The sequence below is a fragment of the Vigna angularis genome, chromosome 5 (assembly GCF_016808095.1).
Source record: "Vigna angularis cultivar LongXiaoDou No.4 chromosome 5, ASM1680809v1, whole genome shotgun sequence".
NCBI lineage: Eukaryota > Viridiplantae > Streptophyta > Magnoliopsida > Fabales > Fabaceae > Vigna > Vigna angularis.
Window position 1 is genome coordinate 2,908,789 of NC_068974.1, and position 17,140 is coordinate 2,925,928.

Genomic DNA, 17,140 nt, shown 5'->3' on the forward strand with positions numbered 1-17,140 from the left:
AACGGCTAGTTTTTCAAACGGTTACTGTGTTAATCGATTAACACCCTCTGTTAATCGATTAGCGTTAATCGATTAACACCCTCTGTTAATCGATTAGCTACAGTGTTTGCTACAGTACATTGCTACAGTACATTGCTACAGTACATTGCTACAGTACATTGCTACAGTATGTGCTACAGTATTGTGCTACAGTAATTTTACAAAACACTTTCTTTTTCTAATCTAAGTCCTATACATATTTCTAAGAGTATTACAAAAGCTTTCCATAGCAATACAAGTCTTCATAACATCTTGAATCTTGATTTCTTCTTGACTTGATTTGGACATCATCAAAACTTCATTTTCATCATTTTGCTAACAACCCTGAGTCACCGATCTCGACGAACGACCGGATTTTCCACGGCGTGCCTCTATTCTTGCTCAAAGGCGGTGTTCGTGTAGTCGGGTCCCCCTTCGAGCCGGAAGGTCAAGGGGCGGTGGTGTCTGAGTTGGCTCCCCCCGTTCCTAGCCGATATGCCTCCTGCTATGCTTTCCGCAAGGAGTTGGAATGGCGGGTCTGCCATACCCATATTGTCCGGGATGTGGAAGACTCGAAGTTAATTCGTGCCGGGGTGACTTTGTTAAATGAAAGGATCTTTCATGATGGGCGGTCTAGTCCGTATGATTTCTTCTTCATGTACGTGACCTTCTTCACCCATCTTTTTCTCCGGGTGCCTTTTACTAAGTTTCAAACGGCCGTTCTTCGGGAAGTTAATGTGGCTCCCACGCAGCTGCACCCCAACTCATGGGCGGCCGTGCAGGCGTTTCTGGCGATGTGTTTAGCAGTAGGTGTCACTCCCACCATCCCGATCTTCTTTTATTATTTCGAAGTCCGCCCTTCTCGTTCCGGCGGTTGGGTATCTTTTACGTCGGTGCGGGGCAGGACCCTCTTCCGCCCCTTCTCTGATTCCTTCAAAAATTTTAAACAACATTATTTTAAAATAATCGTTGACAAAGCCGGCCTCCACGAATTTTCTGATGGTGAAGGGAGGCCGCTGTTCCCATTCTATTGGACGAGAGATCCCCGACAAATAAAGGCGACTTCTATGGGGGCCTTAACAGCACCCGACCTAGAGGCCGTGCGCACCATTGACACCCTCCCCCGCCGGATCTCTGCCCGTCACTTGGTCGAATGCCTTAGTCTCGAGGATTGTGGACCAAAGGCGTTCGGTATGGTCTTGTCACATTGGGTGTGTTTGTTTTTCGCATACTGACGTTAATTTTTCTGAATTTTTTTGTTTGTTGCAGAATTAATGACGACCCTAGGCCCTTGCAAATCCAATTTTTTCGCCATCAGGAAAAAGACCGGGTCCTCCTCTTTTGGGCGGTCACCAGACGACTGTTCGTATAACTCCTAAGGTAGGAGTCCCCCCTGCTGACAAGACTGGGGGTTCCAACATCAAGGCGCCACCTCCCAATCCTCAACCAGAGTTGGCGGCCGTCCAAGTGGACCCATTGTCTGAGGCGGCCAATGTTTCTGCTGATCCCTTAAAGCGAAAAAGGAAAGATTCCGCTTCGGAGGGGCGTAGAGACAAGGAGGGCTCGTCGTCTCATTCGGCTTCGAAGAAGGCCCGGAAGGGCAAAGACAAAGAGAAAGACCGGAGGAAGGCCCCGGCCGTCCCTCTACTGGGCGGCATTTTTAGCCCCGCATTTAGCATGAGCGACCGGGCTAAGTTTCACATGAGCTCCTCCCAACGGGCGCTTATCGAGCCTCTTTCTGAGTTGGAGCTGACTAATGCTATGCTGGAGATGTCTACCCGGACGTCTGCCTTGGCCTGGTATCTTAGGGAGTTCGCTAACCGTCCCGGAGTGGCGGAGGTTCATGCCGAACTCGATATAGAGAAGAAAAACTCGGCCTTCCTTCAGCAAACCTTGGAAGAGATGGTCCTTAAACAAGATGAATATGACAAGAAGATCGAGTAGCTGGAAGCCGATCTAGAGAAGACCAGGAGGGAGGCCGCCGAAGGTTTGGCAGCCGCCCGGGCCGAACAGGAGCGCTTGGCGGAGGAAGGTCGCCAACTGAAGGCGGAGGTAGCCCGCCTAAAGGAGGCCGAATCGGATCGTGCCAAGGCTAACGAGGAGCTCACTCTTGAAGTTGCTAAGACCAAGGAGCAAATTGCTGAGTTGGAGTCGACCATCTTGTTTGAACATGAGGAAGGCTTCAACAAAGCCCTTCGTCAAGTAACTCTTCTGGCGGGCGTCCAGGATCCGTTTTCTCTTGGCGTGGATATAGAGAAGGACGTTTTCGACGGCGTCCTCGTGGATCTGAATGCCGCCGAGGAAAACGAGCCGACTGTGGAGGCCGCTGCCGGGGCAAACAATTAGGATTTCTTTTCCTTTTGGTTTTTTTTTTTTGATGTGTATCATTTGGCCGTCCGTCCAACGTCTCGAATTGCCTAGATGTTGGCCGGGCGGTCTTTTTGTAAATCTGGGCGCCTTTTAGCGCGAATGATTAATACACAGTTATCTTTTCTGATTTTGCATGTCTCCTTTTATGCGACTTTATTCTCTTCAAGTTTTAATAATGGTCCGGCCGGGTGGGGATTGCCTTTACTGTTCCCAGGCGGACGTTAATGCTTTGGCTTTTGGATTTTTAGCTTTCCCTTAATAACTCAAACGAATTGAGAGTGGTCCCCGAAGGAACCCTTCCTCACCGGTCTGGTCTTAATGGGACGGTCGATCCTTGCCCGGCCAAGCTGAGAGTTGTTCTCGTTGGAACACTCTTTTACCAGCTTGGAAGTTGGTAGGGCGGACGGTCTTTCGCTTCGTCGCCCAACCAAGTTGAGAGTTGTTCTCGTTGGAACACTCTTTTTTACCAGCTTGGAGTTTGGTAGGGCGGACGGTCTTTCGCTTCGTCGCCCAACCAAGGTGAGAGTTGTTCTTGTTGGAACACTCTTTTTTACCAGCTTGGAGTTTGGTAGGGCGGACGGTCTTTCGCTTCGTCGCCCAACCAAGCTGAGAGTTGTTCTCGTTGGAACACTCTTTTTTACCAGCTTGGAGTTTGGTAGGGCGGACGGTCTTTCGCTTCGTCGCCCAACCAAGCTGAGAGTTGTTCTCGTTGGAACACTCTTTTTTACCAGCTTGGAGTTTGGTAGGGCGGACGGTCTGTCGGCGGCGGAGCTGTCTTTCCAACTGGGTTTCTACAAAATAAAGTTACATTTGTAGGGGGAGAGAAATATTCTGTCATTATTTGGAAAAAGCAGTACATGTGATTCAGTCATGGGACTTAACTAAAGTAAAACTTCAGGTGCGTGGCGTTCCAAGTGTTGGGGATGGACTATCCGTCCATGCGTTCCAGTCTATACGCCCCATTTCCTAGGGCTTCCATGATTCGGAAAGGCCCTTCCCACTTGGCAGCAAGCTTTCCATGTGCTGGGTTTCGGCGGGCGTCGCCAGCTTTTCTCCACACTAAATCCCCCTCTTGGAAGCTTCTTGGTCGGACCTTGGAGTTGTATTTTCTTTCAACCATGCGCTTACATGCTTCGGCTCTTAATGCCGCCCAGTCCCGCCGTTCATTTAGGGAGTCCAACTCGATTCTCAGCTCTTGGTCGTTGAGGTTCAGGTCTTCGACTTGCCGCCTTAGGGACGGTTCCCCCAGTTCAACCGGTAACATGGCATCAGTACCATAAGTTAAGTTGAAAGGGGTTTCGCCTATGGTTCCATGAGGCGTGCATCTGTACGCCCATAGGACCTCGGGTAGCTCGTCCACCCAGGCTCCCTTCTTTTCTCCCAAGCGCCGCTTAAGCTCCGAGACTATGGTCTTATTCATTGCTTCCGCTTGTCCGTTCGTCTGGGGGTGTTCCACTGAGCTGGTGACGTGCTTAATCCCCAACCCTTTGAAAAATTCGGCCAGTTTCTTGTCAATAAACTGTCGGCCGTTGTCTGTGATGATCGATCGAGGGAGACCAAAGCGACATATCAATCTCCAGCAGAACTTCTGAACTTGGGCGGCCGAGATGGTTGCCAGTGGTTCGGCCTCTACCCATTTGGTAAAGTAATCCACTACTACCAAGAGGAATTTCTTCTGTGCCTGTCCTACCGGGAACGGTCCTACGATGTCCATACCCCATTGGGCGAACGGCCACGGGGATAACATTGAGTGGAGGGCGTTCGACGGTAGGTGGGAGTCGTTGGAGTGCTCTTGGCAGCGAACGCATCTTTGGACGAACGCCTTAGTGTCCGCTTCCAGGGTAGGCCAATAATATCCGGCTCTCAATAGCCGGCCTTTTAGCGTTCGCCAACCTGCGTGACGGCCGCAAATACCATTATGGAGCTCGTCCATAACGTAATGGGCTTCTGCCTCTCCCAAGCATTTAAGGAGAGGGGAGGAGAATCCTCTGCGATATAGGTCGTCCCCCACCACAAGATACCGGGCGACCTTCTTGGCTTTGCTCGGTCCTACCGTCCGCCCTTCATCTTAGCGAGTCATGATTTCTCTTATTTCTTTTCGCCAATCATTTTCCCCATCGGATACCGCCGAACACTCTATTGAAGGCTGAAGTAGAACCTGCCGAACGACAGTAGTTAACTGTCCCTTTTCTTTTCCCGAGCTAAGCTTAGACAGTACGTCCGCCCTCGTGTTTTGTTCTCTGGGAATGTGCTGTATGTCCACTTTATCGAACGCTTTTGCGAGGTCCGTTGCTCGTTGGAAATATCACAATAAACGCTCCTCTCGAACTTGGAAGTTGCCATTCATTTGACCCACCACCAACTCTGAGTCCGTCCGGCAGGTGATTCTTCTTGCTCCCATGTCTTTCGCCAGCTCGAGGCCGGCCACCAGGGCCTCATACTCGGCCTGATTGTTGGATACCTTGAACTTGAAGATCAAGGAATGTTCCAGCAAGAATCCGTTGGGGCCCTCGAGCACGATGCCGACCCCGCTGATCGATCGACCGGACGCTCCATCCACATACAAGCTCCATTCGTCCTGGCCGGACTGTGGTAACTCGGCCGCGAAATCTGCTAAGTGTTGGCCTTTGATCGATCCTCTCGGCTCATACCGTAAACCGAACTCTGAGAGCTCAACGGCCCAGGCCACCATCCGTCCGGCTAAGTCCGGCTTCCTGAGGATCTTGGAGATAGGGAAATCGGTTCTGACTATCACTTGATGGCTTTGGAAGTAAGGGCGAAGCCTTCGGGAGGCGTGCAACAAAGCTAAGGCCACCTTCTCTACCCGTTGGTATCGAGTTTCGGCGTCTAGGAGCTTGCGACTCACGAAATAAATTAACCTCGGCTGAGGTCGTTCTTGCATTAGCACGACACTGATGGCCGTCTCTGACACTCCCAGGAAAATATGCAGATCTCCTCCTGGGACCGTGTGGTTCATGACCGGTGGGTTAACAAGGATGATTTTTACGTCCTGAAACGGTCGTTCGCACTCGTCGTCCCAGGGCGGGCCGGCCCCTTTTTTCAATTTTCGTAGGACCAGCCTCATCCTATCCGCCAGGTTGGGGATAAAGCGGGATAAAGCGGTGAGGCGTCCGACCAGTCTTTGGATTTCCTTAAGGGTGGTCAGACTTTGCATTTGTAGTATCGCTTCACACTTGTCCGGGTTGGCCTCGATCCCCCTGGATGTCAACATGAAGCCCAAGAACTTTCCGGCCGCTACCCCAAATGTACATTTAGCGGGGTTTAGGCGCATGCCAAACTTCCTAACTTGTCGAAACACCTCCTCGAGGTCTCTAAAGTGTCCATTCCCATCCGCAGACCGGACTACCATGTCGTCCACATATACGTCCATGCACCGGCATATTTGTTCCCGGAAAATCCTGTCCATTAAGCGCTGGTACGTCGCCCCGGCATTCTTCAGGCCGAATGGCATGACCTCATAACAGAAGTTGGATTTCTTCGTTATGAATGCCGTCTTCTCGACGTCTGGCCCATACATGGGTATCTGATTGTATCCGGAGTATGCATCCAAAAAACTTAATACTCGATGCCCAGAAGCGCCGTCCACCAAGGCGTCTATACTGGGTAGGGGGTGCGAATCTTTCGGGCAGGCTTTGTTCAGGTCCGTGTAGTCAGTGCACATGCGCCATTTTCCACTGGCCTTTTTCACCATCACCACTGTCGCAACCGGAATCGCGACGGGACGACGATCCGAAAAAATAACGAAACAAAGGGTTTTGAAAAAGAGATTGGAGTCGCCACCATAGTTTATTCTGGAAAACTACGGAAAAACCATAAAATGATAAGGCATGGTCTATTAGAACCAGATTCTTGGTTCGGGAGTCGGTTACGTGTAGGGAAGGTATTAGCACCCTACAACGCCTGCCCTAAGGCAGTACCTTTAACTAAATACGCAAATATGATGTGGTTTTCAAAATGTTTAACTTTCCCTTAAAATAAAACTCTAAAGAAACAAACAATATTTTTTTAGCTTTTTGAGCCCGACAAGGATTGACCTTGTCCTACGTATTCCCATTCAGAATGAGAAATCAGGGTTCCGTAGTTCGTTTAGAAAACTGCTTGAGAAGTTTGTTTGGAAATTTGTTTGAAAATTTGTTTTGAAATGATTTGGAATAAATTTGGAATTTTGGGAAAATGAACCTAACAAGGACTAGCCTTGCTCCTACGTATCTCCACTTTTAATGGAGAATCAAGGATCACGTAGTTCTGTCAGGGCGATATTGTTTGTAGTTTTGAAAAAGGCATGTTTTTTAGTTTTTGATGATTTTACATGTTTTTGGTATTTTTATTATAATATTTATATGTTTTGCGTAATGAGTACTAGGCTGATGCGTACGATCGCACGAGCACTCACATAGCTTGTTCCTTTTATTGTTTTGCGTAATGAGTACTAGGCTGATCCGTACGATCGCACGAGCACTCACACGACTTTTTCCTCTTATTGTTTTGCGTAATGAGTACTAGGCTGATGCGTACGATCGCACGAGCACTCACACGACTTTTTATTTATTTTATATTTGGGCAATAAGTACTAGGCTGATGCGTACGATCGCACGAGTACTCATACCGATATTTATTACATTAAATGTTTTTTAAAGTTTTATATATTTTTTATTATTTTTTTTTTACAATTTTTATAATTTTTATATAAAACGAAACAAACAAATCCACGGAAACAAAGAGAGTTACATGCAATAAAAAGCAAAATAATAAAATAAAAATAAGGCAAAACAAAAGCATAGAAAAATAAAACAAGAGAACAAGCCCAACAGGAATAGGGGTACAAAGATGAGAACCAGGTATGCGAAGTGGAATTGAGACTCTTTTGATTGGGCCAAAATGCTCTTCTTCTCCAACTTTGTATCTGCGGGTGTAAGGATGAAATTTGGGGGTGCCATTAAATATTTGCTCGTCAGGCCCAGCTCTCCTTTTGCAAAAACGGAGGGGCTTAAACCCAAATGGAAGGGGGTGTGCGGGTGAGAACCGGGGGGTGCGGAAGGAGAAATTGTATTTTTATTTTTATTTGTAAATATATTATATGTATTTTTTTTGTTTAAGTGAAAGCTGGATCAAAAGCAAAGGCCTAAGCCTTTTCGTTCCTTGGATCCGGAAACCCTTAGGGGTTCTTCAATTTTCGTTACCATTTCACTCAACTGAAACCCCAGGATCTCCTTTTCTCTTCCGCCTGGCCTCCTCTTCGCCGCTGCCACCGGCGACTGCGTCACCGCTTCTGCGAGCAAGCTTTCGCGCCACCACCTCTTCCGCAGCGTCGCTCCCTTTCTCTTCTTTCGTCTCTCTTCGCGCGCAGCCCAGATTTGGCGTCGGTACACGCGACCAAACCGGAAACCGCCTCGGCTCCACCACCAAACGACCTAGGATGCCACCACTGCCACCGCGAATCGTAACCCTTTCCTATCGGACACCGACATTGAAGTTCTCGAGAGGGAGATGAGGATGGTTCGGCCAAACTGGAAAAGGATTTAAAGGTTCACAGTGACTTAGTCATTTCTGGTTTTTGTGAATTCCTTCTTGCAGGTTTGGATAAACAAAAATCGATGGCGGGGAGGTATGGTTGATGGGTTGGAGTTGGGTGATGGAATGGGGGTGTTGGTGTTGATGGTAATGATATGGGCTGTGTGTAAGGATGAAGGTGATCAGAGAGGGTTGAACAGATGAAGAAGGGGTGGTAGCAGAGAGGTTAAGATCGGATGATGAGAGTGAGGAATTGCTTATGGTGGCTGATGATGGTTCGAAGAGGAAGATGAGGGTGATAGGTGTTAGCTGTGAAGTGTATGGACGAAGATGATGGGTGTTTATGGAGGCTGAGGACGATGATGATGTTGGAGGTGAATATGGATGATGAGCAGAGAAGCCGTGAGGTAAGGTGAAGATGGACGGGATGTGTTCATCACGGGTATTCCCGGGGTCTTGGAGATGATCACCGGTGAGAGGATCCCCCCCAGGGAGCCAGTGCCCCCTTCTCCTTTAAATTATGCAGAAGATGAAACTGTCGGTAGCTTTGGATTGGTGGATTGTCTGTCGGTAGCTCTCATTGGAGGATTAGGAGTGTCGGTAGCTGTGATTGGAGGGTTGTAGAAATTATTGGGTAGAGATAATGGAAGGGTTGGTGAAGTGGGAAACATTAGTGGAAGTTTGTTAAGGTGGTGTCGGAGCACTCATTGTGGGAGGTTGATGATGGTGAGAATCATTACTGGGCCCTGGAGCGACGACGGGTGATCGGGACGAGCGGTAGGGGGGAAATTATGGACGAGCGGTAGAAAGGGGAGGAGCATGGACGAGCGGTAAATGGGGTGATTAGGACGAGCGGTAGAAGAACGGGAGAGAGGGACGAGCGGTAGAAAAGGCAGGAGTGATCTGGACAAACTCCTCAACACACTGCCGAACGCTGGACAAAAATAAGCACCATTACTACGAATGCTGAAGACAAACGTCATTGAGCCGAACGTTCAAATGAAGAACGAACGTTCATTAAACAATATAACCGAACGATCACTAACACATAACATGACCGAACGTTCACTAACACAAAACATATCAAAAACCGAACGTTCACTCAGAATAATCATGACCGAACGCTATTTGCTGAACACCACAATGGGCCGAACGTCCAAAACTGAACGCTGAAGACATATATCATTGAGCCCGAACGTTCATCAAATCATTATGACCGAACGGTTGAAGATGAGGACGAACGTCCTAAAGAACCGAAATGCCGAACGGTTGAACAGTGCAAAGGACGAACATCCTAAAGGACCGGGACGAACGTCTGTGATATTAATCAATAAAGAACGAACGTTTGCATGCAGAGGGAAGGAACCAATCGTCAAAAAGATTTGGAGCAGAAAAACGAACGCGTACGAAAGGCAGAGGATGAACAGTCGCATGAGGGCGAGGATGAACGGTCACATAAAGGCGAGGACGAACGTTCGCACTAGGCATAGGACGAGCGCTCATGGTTGATAGGTGTAAATTTTACTTGTTTTTGTTCCTTAAAATGTTGTGTTTTTGAGTAAGTTTTAGTATTAATTCTCATGAAAAGTATATAATTGTTGATGTAAGTATAGTTTGTAATGTTTAAATGTGTGTTTTGATGCTTTTGTGTGTTTATTTTTGCAATAGAATAAGGATTGGATAATATCAAAGAGACCCTGTGTGCATCAGTGGCCCAGCCAGAGCGCACCAGAAGCCCATCCAGAAGTGAACCAGTGGCCCAGCGACCAGGAACCAGTGGCCCAACGAGCCACTGGCCCAGCCAGAGCGCACCAGTGGCCCAGCGAGCAGGAACCAGTGGCCCAGCAAGCAGGAACCAGTGGCCCAGCGAGCCAGCTCGCCCAGCGACCGACGCTCGCCCAGCGAGCGTACGTTCGTCGCCCAGCGAAAAATCACTTAAGGTTCTTTCTTTAAAAACGCGATCCAGAGGCAGAAACCAGTCAGTTCTGGAGGGGAGAAGCTAGGGGAGACTCTGCAGCTCGCGTCCATGCTCGTTTTGGGTGCTCCGGAGTGGCATTTCAACACTTTCTACCATCCAATCCATCCTTTATCACTTCTATGATGTATATGTGTAGCTACAACTCCATTTCACTGGGGTTGAGAGTACATTTCTGAAACTCTTTGTAATTTCTATATTAATGCATGATCTTGTATGAATTTTGTGTTCTATCTTCATTATTCATGCCTATGATGAAAATCTGAGCTATTTGAACGGTTAAATCATTGAGAAATGTATGAGACCGCGGACCTAGGATAGAACTGCTAAAGGATTTTTAGTCCTAGACATAGGAGGAAATTCTTAGTCATCTGTGACATTGTGATTAAGGCAAATCTGATAACTGAATTATCTAAGAGATTAGGATTTAGTTTGAATGATTCTGAACGGTCATCTGAGAGATCAGGACTGCATGCGCCTAGGATGTTGATGCTTAATTTTGAGGAATTGTGTTAGTAGAAAAATTACTTGAGTGATGAACTTGAAAATCAACCCCAGTGAACTTTAATTCATCTGTTTTTACCACTTTAATTTCATCTGTATGCAAATCTTACTTGTGTTGTAAATTTAATCGCTAAATTAGTAAACTTTAATCAATCTGTGAATCAAAACAAATCTCTTGGGAAACGATATTCGGACTTACTAATTTATTACTTGTACGATTCAGTACACTTGCCGAGGTCTCAACAAGTTTTTGGCGCCGTTGTCGGGGATTTGTTTTTGTTTTTGTTGATTGTTTGTTGTTTATCTGGTTTAGTTGATTTTTGCTATCTTTTGTTTAAGTTTTTATTGTGATCGTATTTGAATTCTTGTGCATATTTGTTATCATCTGTAGAAATTGTGTCTTTTTTTTTATTGTTTTCTTTTAGTTTGTGTTTTGTATGAGAAGCAGAGAACAGGTTGAAAATCTACTTTTTGATCCGGAAATTGAAAGAACTGCTCGAAGAAACAACAACAGAAGAAGGAGACAAAGTAGAGAATCTAGAGAAGCCTCTGCTATTTCTGAAGAAATTTTGAACTTTTCATCTAGTCAAGACAAAGAAGAAATGGAAGATAATCGTACTGGAGAAGGTTATGGGCAAGGAAGACGTACTCTTGCAGATTATAATACTTTCTCAGGACCTCTGCACTTCAACAGTATTGCAAGACCAGTGGTGAATGCTGCTAACATGGAGATGAAGCCAGCTCTTATTCATCTGGTGCAGAACAATCAATTTCATGGATTATCCCACGAGAATCCATACACTCACTTGGCTACTTTCATGGAGATTTGTAATACAGTGAGGATTCATCAGGTTCCAGATGAAGCAATTCGACTCAGCTTATTTCCATTCTCATTGGCTGGTAATGCAAAAATGTGGCTGAATTCCTTTCCAGAGAATAGTCTGACAGTATGGGATGATGTGGTTGCTAAATTTTTGAATAAGTTTTTCCCTCAGTCCAAAGTCAATAAGGGAAAGCAGGAGATCTCTTCTTTCCAACAAGATGCTGATGAAACTCTAGGTCAAGCATGGGATAGATTCAAAGGCCTACTGAGAAAAACCCCTACTCATGGATTTGATGAGCCTACAATGTTAAATTTGTTTCTTGGAGGGCTGAAATCCCAAACAAAGTTAATGTTAGATGCATCAGCTGGAGGTAGTATCAGATGGAAGACGCTTGAAGAAGCACATGATCTGATTGAAAACATGGCTGCAAATGATAATGAAGTTCAGAGTGAAAGAGCTCAATTTCAACAAAAAAGTGTTCTTCAACTTCAATCTCAAGATGCTTTACTAGCTCAGAACAAGATTATGACTCAGCAACTTGAGACATTAATGAAGAAGTTATCTCAGCTACCTAAAGAACTGCAGAATGTTTCTCGAACTCAACATCAGATGGTTCAAAGTTGTGAATTATGCGGAGGAAATCATAATAGTGGTCAATGTGTAGTGCAAAGCATGTCTCATGAAGAAGTACATTATATGGGAAATCAAGGTCTTCAGACAAACTATGATCAACGTCAAAGTTTTAATCAAGGATGGAGACCTCATCCGAGTATGGGACAAGTTGTTCCTTTCAACAGACCACCTCCACAGAACTTTCAGCAACAACCTACTCTGACAGACAGAACTTCAAAACTGGAAGAAACTCTTCAGCAGTTTATGCAGGTATCAATTTCCAACCATAAAAGTACAGAAGCCTCACTTAGGAATTTGGAGATTCAGGTGGGTCAATTAGCTAAGAAGTTGGAAGAAAAACCAGTGAAGGACTTTGGGGCAACCACTGAAGTAAATCCAAAGGAAGACTGCAATGTTATTACTACAAGATCTGGAAGAATGCTAGAAGAAAAAGAGAATGAGAAAAGAGTGAGTGAAGAAAAAGATAAGATGAGTAAACAGGGAGATGAAGAAGAAGAGAAAGAGGAAAGAGAAATTGAAAAAGAGAGAGAGGGAGAGAAAAGGAAAGAACAGATGTATGAGAAACCTCTTCCTTATCCAAAGGTTTTCTCTAGAAACGAGAAGGAAAAACAGTTCAGGAGTTTCATTGATATTTTCAAGAAGCTGGAAATCAAGATGCCCTTCTCAGAAGCACTGAAACAAATACCTGCTTACTCAAAATTCATGAAAGATTTGCTCACAAAGAAGAGAAAGTATATTGAGGAAGAAACTATAGAAGTACAGGGCCAGTGCAGTGCTATCATTCAGAAGTTGCTTCCACCAAAGTTTAAAGATCCAGGCAGTTTTACAATTCCATGCACCATTGGTAAACTGACTATTGGGAAAGCGTTAATTGATCTTGGAGCCAACATCAATCTTATGCCTCTGTCAATGTTTAAGAAGATTGGAGAATTAGAGTTGAAGCCCACACGCATGACTCTACAATTGGCAGACAAATCAATCAAATATCCGCATGGAGTAGTAGAAGATGTGTTGGTAAAGGTAGACAAATTCTTATTTCCAATGGATTTTGTTGTCATGGAGATGGAAGAGGATAAAGAAATTCCTTTGATTTTGGGAAGGCCATTCATGAAGACTGCTCGAGTATTGATTGATGTTGATGATGGAAAGCTTAAATTGAGAGTTGAGAATGAAGAAGTAAATTTTAATGTTTTTGAAGCAATGTCTCACCCAAATGATGAAGATACATGCTTTCAAACAGATGAGCTTGAGGAAGTCTGCATGATGGCACAAAAGACGATGCACATATCATCACCTCTTGAAAGAACTCTTGTTGATGCTTGTGAATTTTTACTTGTAGATGAAGAGAAGTTAATTGATGAATGTATACAGAGTCTAGATGCTTTGAAGGAGATTCCATTTGATGAAAAAGAGATAAAAGAAAAGAAGCTGGACTTGAAGTTGCTACTTTCAAATTTGAAGTATGCTTTTCTAGACAAAGATGACAATAAACATGTGATCATCAGCAATGTTGTATCCACTCTAGAGGGAGAAAAGTTAACTGAATTCTTGAAAGTGGAGAAAGGAGCTGTAGGTTGGTCAAATTCTGATCTGAAAGGAATAAGTCCTTCTTCTTATTCCATGCATATAATATTCATGAAGGATGATTTCAAACTGTTGGCTCAACCACAGAGTGCTTCTTAGTGTCAAGCTAAAGACGTTAAACAAGCGTTTACTGGGAGGCAACCCAGCTTTTCTAACTCTATCTATTTATGTTTTCAGTTATTTTGGTTGTGTGGATTGAATCTGAATCTGTTGGTTGTGTGGATTGATTTATGTTTCTGCAATGATTTGAATGTGAATTGTGTGTTTGAAGTTTGAATTTGAATTTGGAATTCTGTCCATGATAACTGGCATGATTGTGAGATTGTTATTGCAAAATCTGAGTTTTAGAACTTGTGTTATGATTATATATGAGTTGTTCTTGAATCTGATTGATTGTGACCCAGAAGTTGAATATCTGAGTGTACTGAGAGAGCTTTGAAAGCAAGTGAGAAGTTGTTATTGCTATGAATTCGATTTTTGCATAATTCTTATTGATACAGATGCATTCTGGTTTAGAAATGAGAAAGGCAGTTTTGTTTGATGAAATTAGCTACTTGGCCAGATGACTACCCATATGTGAATATTCATCCTTTGTTATCCTGTTTGAGCCTTATATATATTTGTTGTGAGCCCTGAGCTTCTTACAGAAAAATCTACCTTATCCAACACTCTAGGAGAAGAGAACAAGAAACATATTTGTCAAGATGATAGGTAGAAATTAAGTTTGGGGGAAATCATAATCAGTTGAATCTTAAACTGATAAAAAAAAAGGGGGTTATTGTATCATGTAAATATGATAAAGTATCAAAGTTAGAGAAAAATTCAAAAAAAAAATGTGTTATGTGATGAATGAAGAGGTAGTTGATGAATAAAGTTTCAATGTTGTTATGTTCTTGTTCTCCTCTTCTTTAGTGTTGTTTTGTTTCCCTGTAAAACCATGTTTCTTCTAGCCAAGCCAAGTTATAACCTGAGAAAGTCCTTTTGATTTAAATCAGAATGTTTGATGTGTATATGAGATGACTTGCAAAAGTTGATGAAGTAGTTGATAACACTTTGAGCATGAATTTGAGTGTAAACACTTGCAGGTTGAGGTAAACACTGATTGAGCACATTTGTACTATTCTTTTTCTGGTTGTCTTATCATTTCGGATTCAAGAACTTGTTAATATAGAAGTTATAACATTTGATCTGAATATTTGGAGGTGTAGGTACAATCCTTACTTTTATGACAGAGATTATGTGATGGAATACTAACTGCTTTTGTTGGGTTCGTTTTTCTTTTGTTTTTGTGTATTTTCATGAGGACACGAAAATATATAAGTTTGGGGGAGTTTGATAGGTGTAAATTTTACTTGTTTTTGTTCCTTAAAATGTTGTGTTTTTGAGTAAGTTTTAGTATTAATTCTCATGAAAAGTATATAATTGTTGATGTAAGTATAGTTTGTAATGTTTAAATGTGTGTTTTGATGCTTTTGTGTGTTTATTTTTGCAATAGAATAAGGATTGGATAATATCAAAGAGACCCTGTGTGCATCAGTGGCCCAGCCAGAGCGCACCAGAGGCCCAGCCAGAAGTGAACCAGTGGCCCAGCGACCAGGAACCAGTGGCCCAGCGAGCCAGTGGCCCAGTCAGAGCGCACCAGTGGCCCAGTGAGCAGGAACCAGTGGCCCAGCGAGTAGGAACCAGTGGCCCAGCGATCGACGCTCGCCCAGTGATACGACTGTCGTGGTCATACAAATTTGATACAAAAATTATGCAGTATATTTTCTAGGAAGTGACTCCTAGGTCGTCTCTCAAGGACCAATTTTGGTGGTTCAGTCTCAGATTTATCACGAAGTGGGGGGTTTGTGAAATTTTGGTTGGGGAAAATAAAATTAAAAAGTGCAACTTAAACACAACTGAATTTAAAATACTGAAATAAATTTCAAAGCAGTAAAATCAAACGGTAAAAAAAATGTTGAAAACGGTAAAAATGGAACAGTAAATATTCAGAAACGGTAAAATTTAACGCAGAAAAAAACATCAGTGAAAATACATTGATAGAAAATAAACCGTAAAAATAACATTTGAAAATAAAATGAACTAAAAATTACATTGACATAATTTAACGGTGCAGAAAAACATTAAACGGTAAAATAAAAGAGATAATAAAATTAAAAAAAAAACTTAGTGAAAGCATTTAAATTAAAATTCAAAACTTCAAATAAAATGAAAATCAAATGATCAAATGAACTACACGCTTCTGCAAAAATAAAATTCATACACTATTTGAAAATAGAATTGAAAGAACTTAGAACTGGAGAAGGAAACAGGGTCGTGAGTTTTTCTTACTTCCTACTCCTAATTCTAATCTAAAATCTGATTCCCCCTCTTGAATCTGAAGTACAGCTGCCTTTTATAGAAGCAGTAAGAGCCGTGATTCCTTGGTCCGTATAATGTAGACCTCCATATCATCATGCATTTCATTAATTAAAAGAAAAGAGGTTCATGACATGTCTCTTTGCTTTTTATGAAGTACACGGTCTTGGCTTCTCCATCTTCACGTGAATCTTGGCTTATTGAATAATTGATATTTTGCTCCATTTGCCGTCCATGTGTGCAAGGCTCTACTGTGGACATGTGATACTCTTTCTTTATTCAATCTAGCTCAATGACCGTGTGTTTTTTTCTTGTGGCCAGCATTAGGCCGTGGGTGCTTTTCCAAATTACAGTCCACTTTTTTTCTTCATTCAATCGTGGGACCCCTTTCTCACTTCCTTGCTATCCAATACGTGCATACAACATTTCACTCATTCTTGGACACCATTCTTTGCTGCTGGACCGAGTTGGAGGAATGGTGAACGGTGAAGGCTGGTGCAGCTTGTTGGTGGATGGAAATCCTTGCTTGAAAAATCAGTTACATCCTCTGCATGGGTGATCCACTTCTAAATGAAATGTCATGATCTTAGGCTAGCGGCTGGAACACCTCTTCCCCTTGTTTGTGCGTGCTGGATGAAGCTGCTTGTGTTTCTTCCCTTGGAAGGTGTGAATCCATTGATGTGTGCACGGCTGGACTTTTCTTTGTGACAGCAGCCGTGTGCTTGTGATGATCTCATGGGGCTGCACCTAATGTCTTTACTTGAAGCTCATCAACACAAAGAAAGATGATGCATTCCAATACTGCAGCTTCAAAAAAAATAAACCGTGAAGTGCTAGTGTGTTGGTGGTGCATTGTTACAAGCTATTTTATGCTTCTTGAAATTGAATAAATGAAGTACTTTCTTCCCATGAAAGTTGTGCTTATGTGAATGTTTCCAAATGCATGTCTTGCACCTCAAATGATCAATTCCAGCCACCACAAGTACTAAACATCAAGCATGCAAACATTTTAGAACACTCAAAACAGTAATTACTGGACTGACATAGGAGAGTAAAACAAATACTGGGAACAGCACAAAACGAATTTTAACAAACGAAAAGCTATACGTGAAAATAGACATCTAGACGAAACTATGAAAAAAAATTGCATGCAAAACGGATAAGAATTGAACTCAAACGAAGACACACAAGTTGACACAACATTCACGCAGCACTGGTAATCGTTTACAGCACCCCTGTAAACGATTACCCGAGAGGAATTGCAAATTTGTACAGAAAGTCCAACACAGGTACTCAGTCAGGTGAACACAGGTCACCATTGGCAAAAAAACTGACTTTTAGG

At 43.5% G+C, this 17,140-nt stretch overlaps 1 non-coding gene across 1 annotated transcript; it reads right to left on the minus strand.

Moving 5' to 3' along the window:
• Positions 1–11,410: 11,410 nt before the first annotated feature.
• LOC128196846 (small nucleolar RNA R71) lies at positions 11,411–11,513 on the minus strand. The gene has a single exon (XR_008249253.1). It is a non-coding gene; the product is annotated as a small nucleolar RNA R71 (small nucleolar RNA).
• Positions 11,514–17,140: the final 5,627 nt, after the last annotated feature.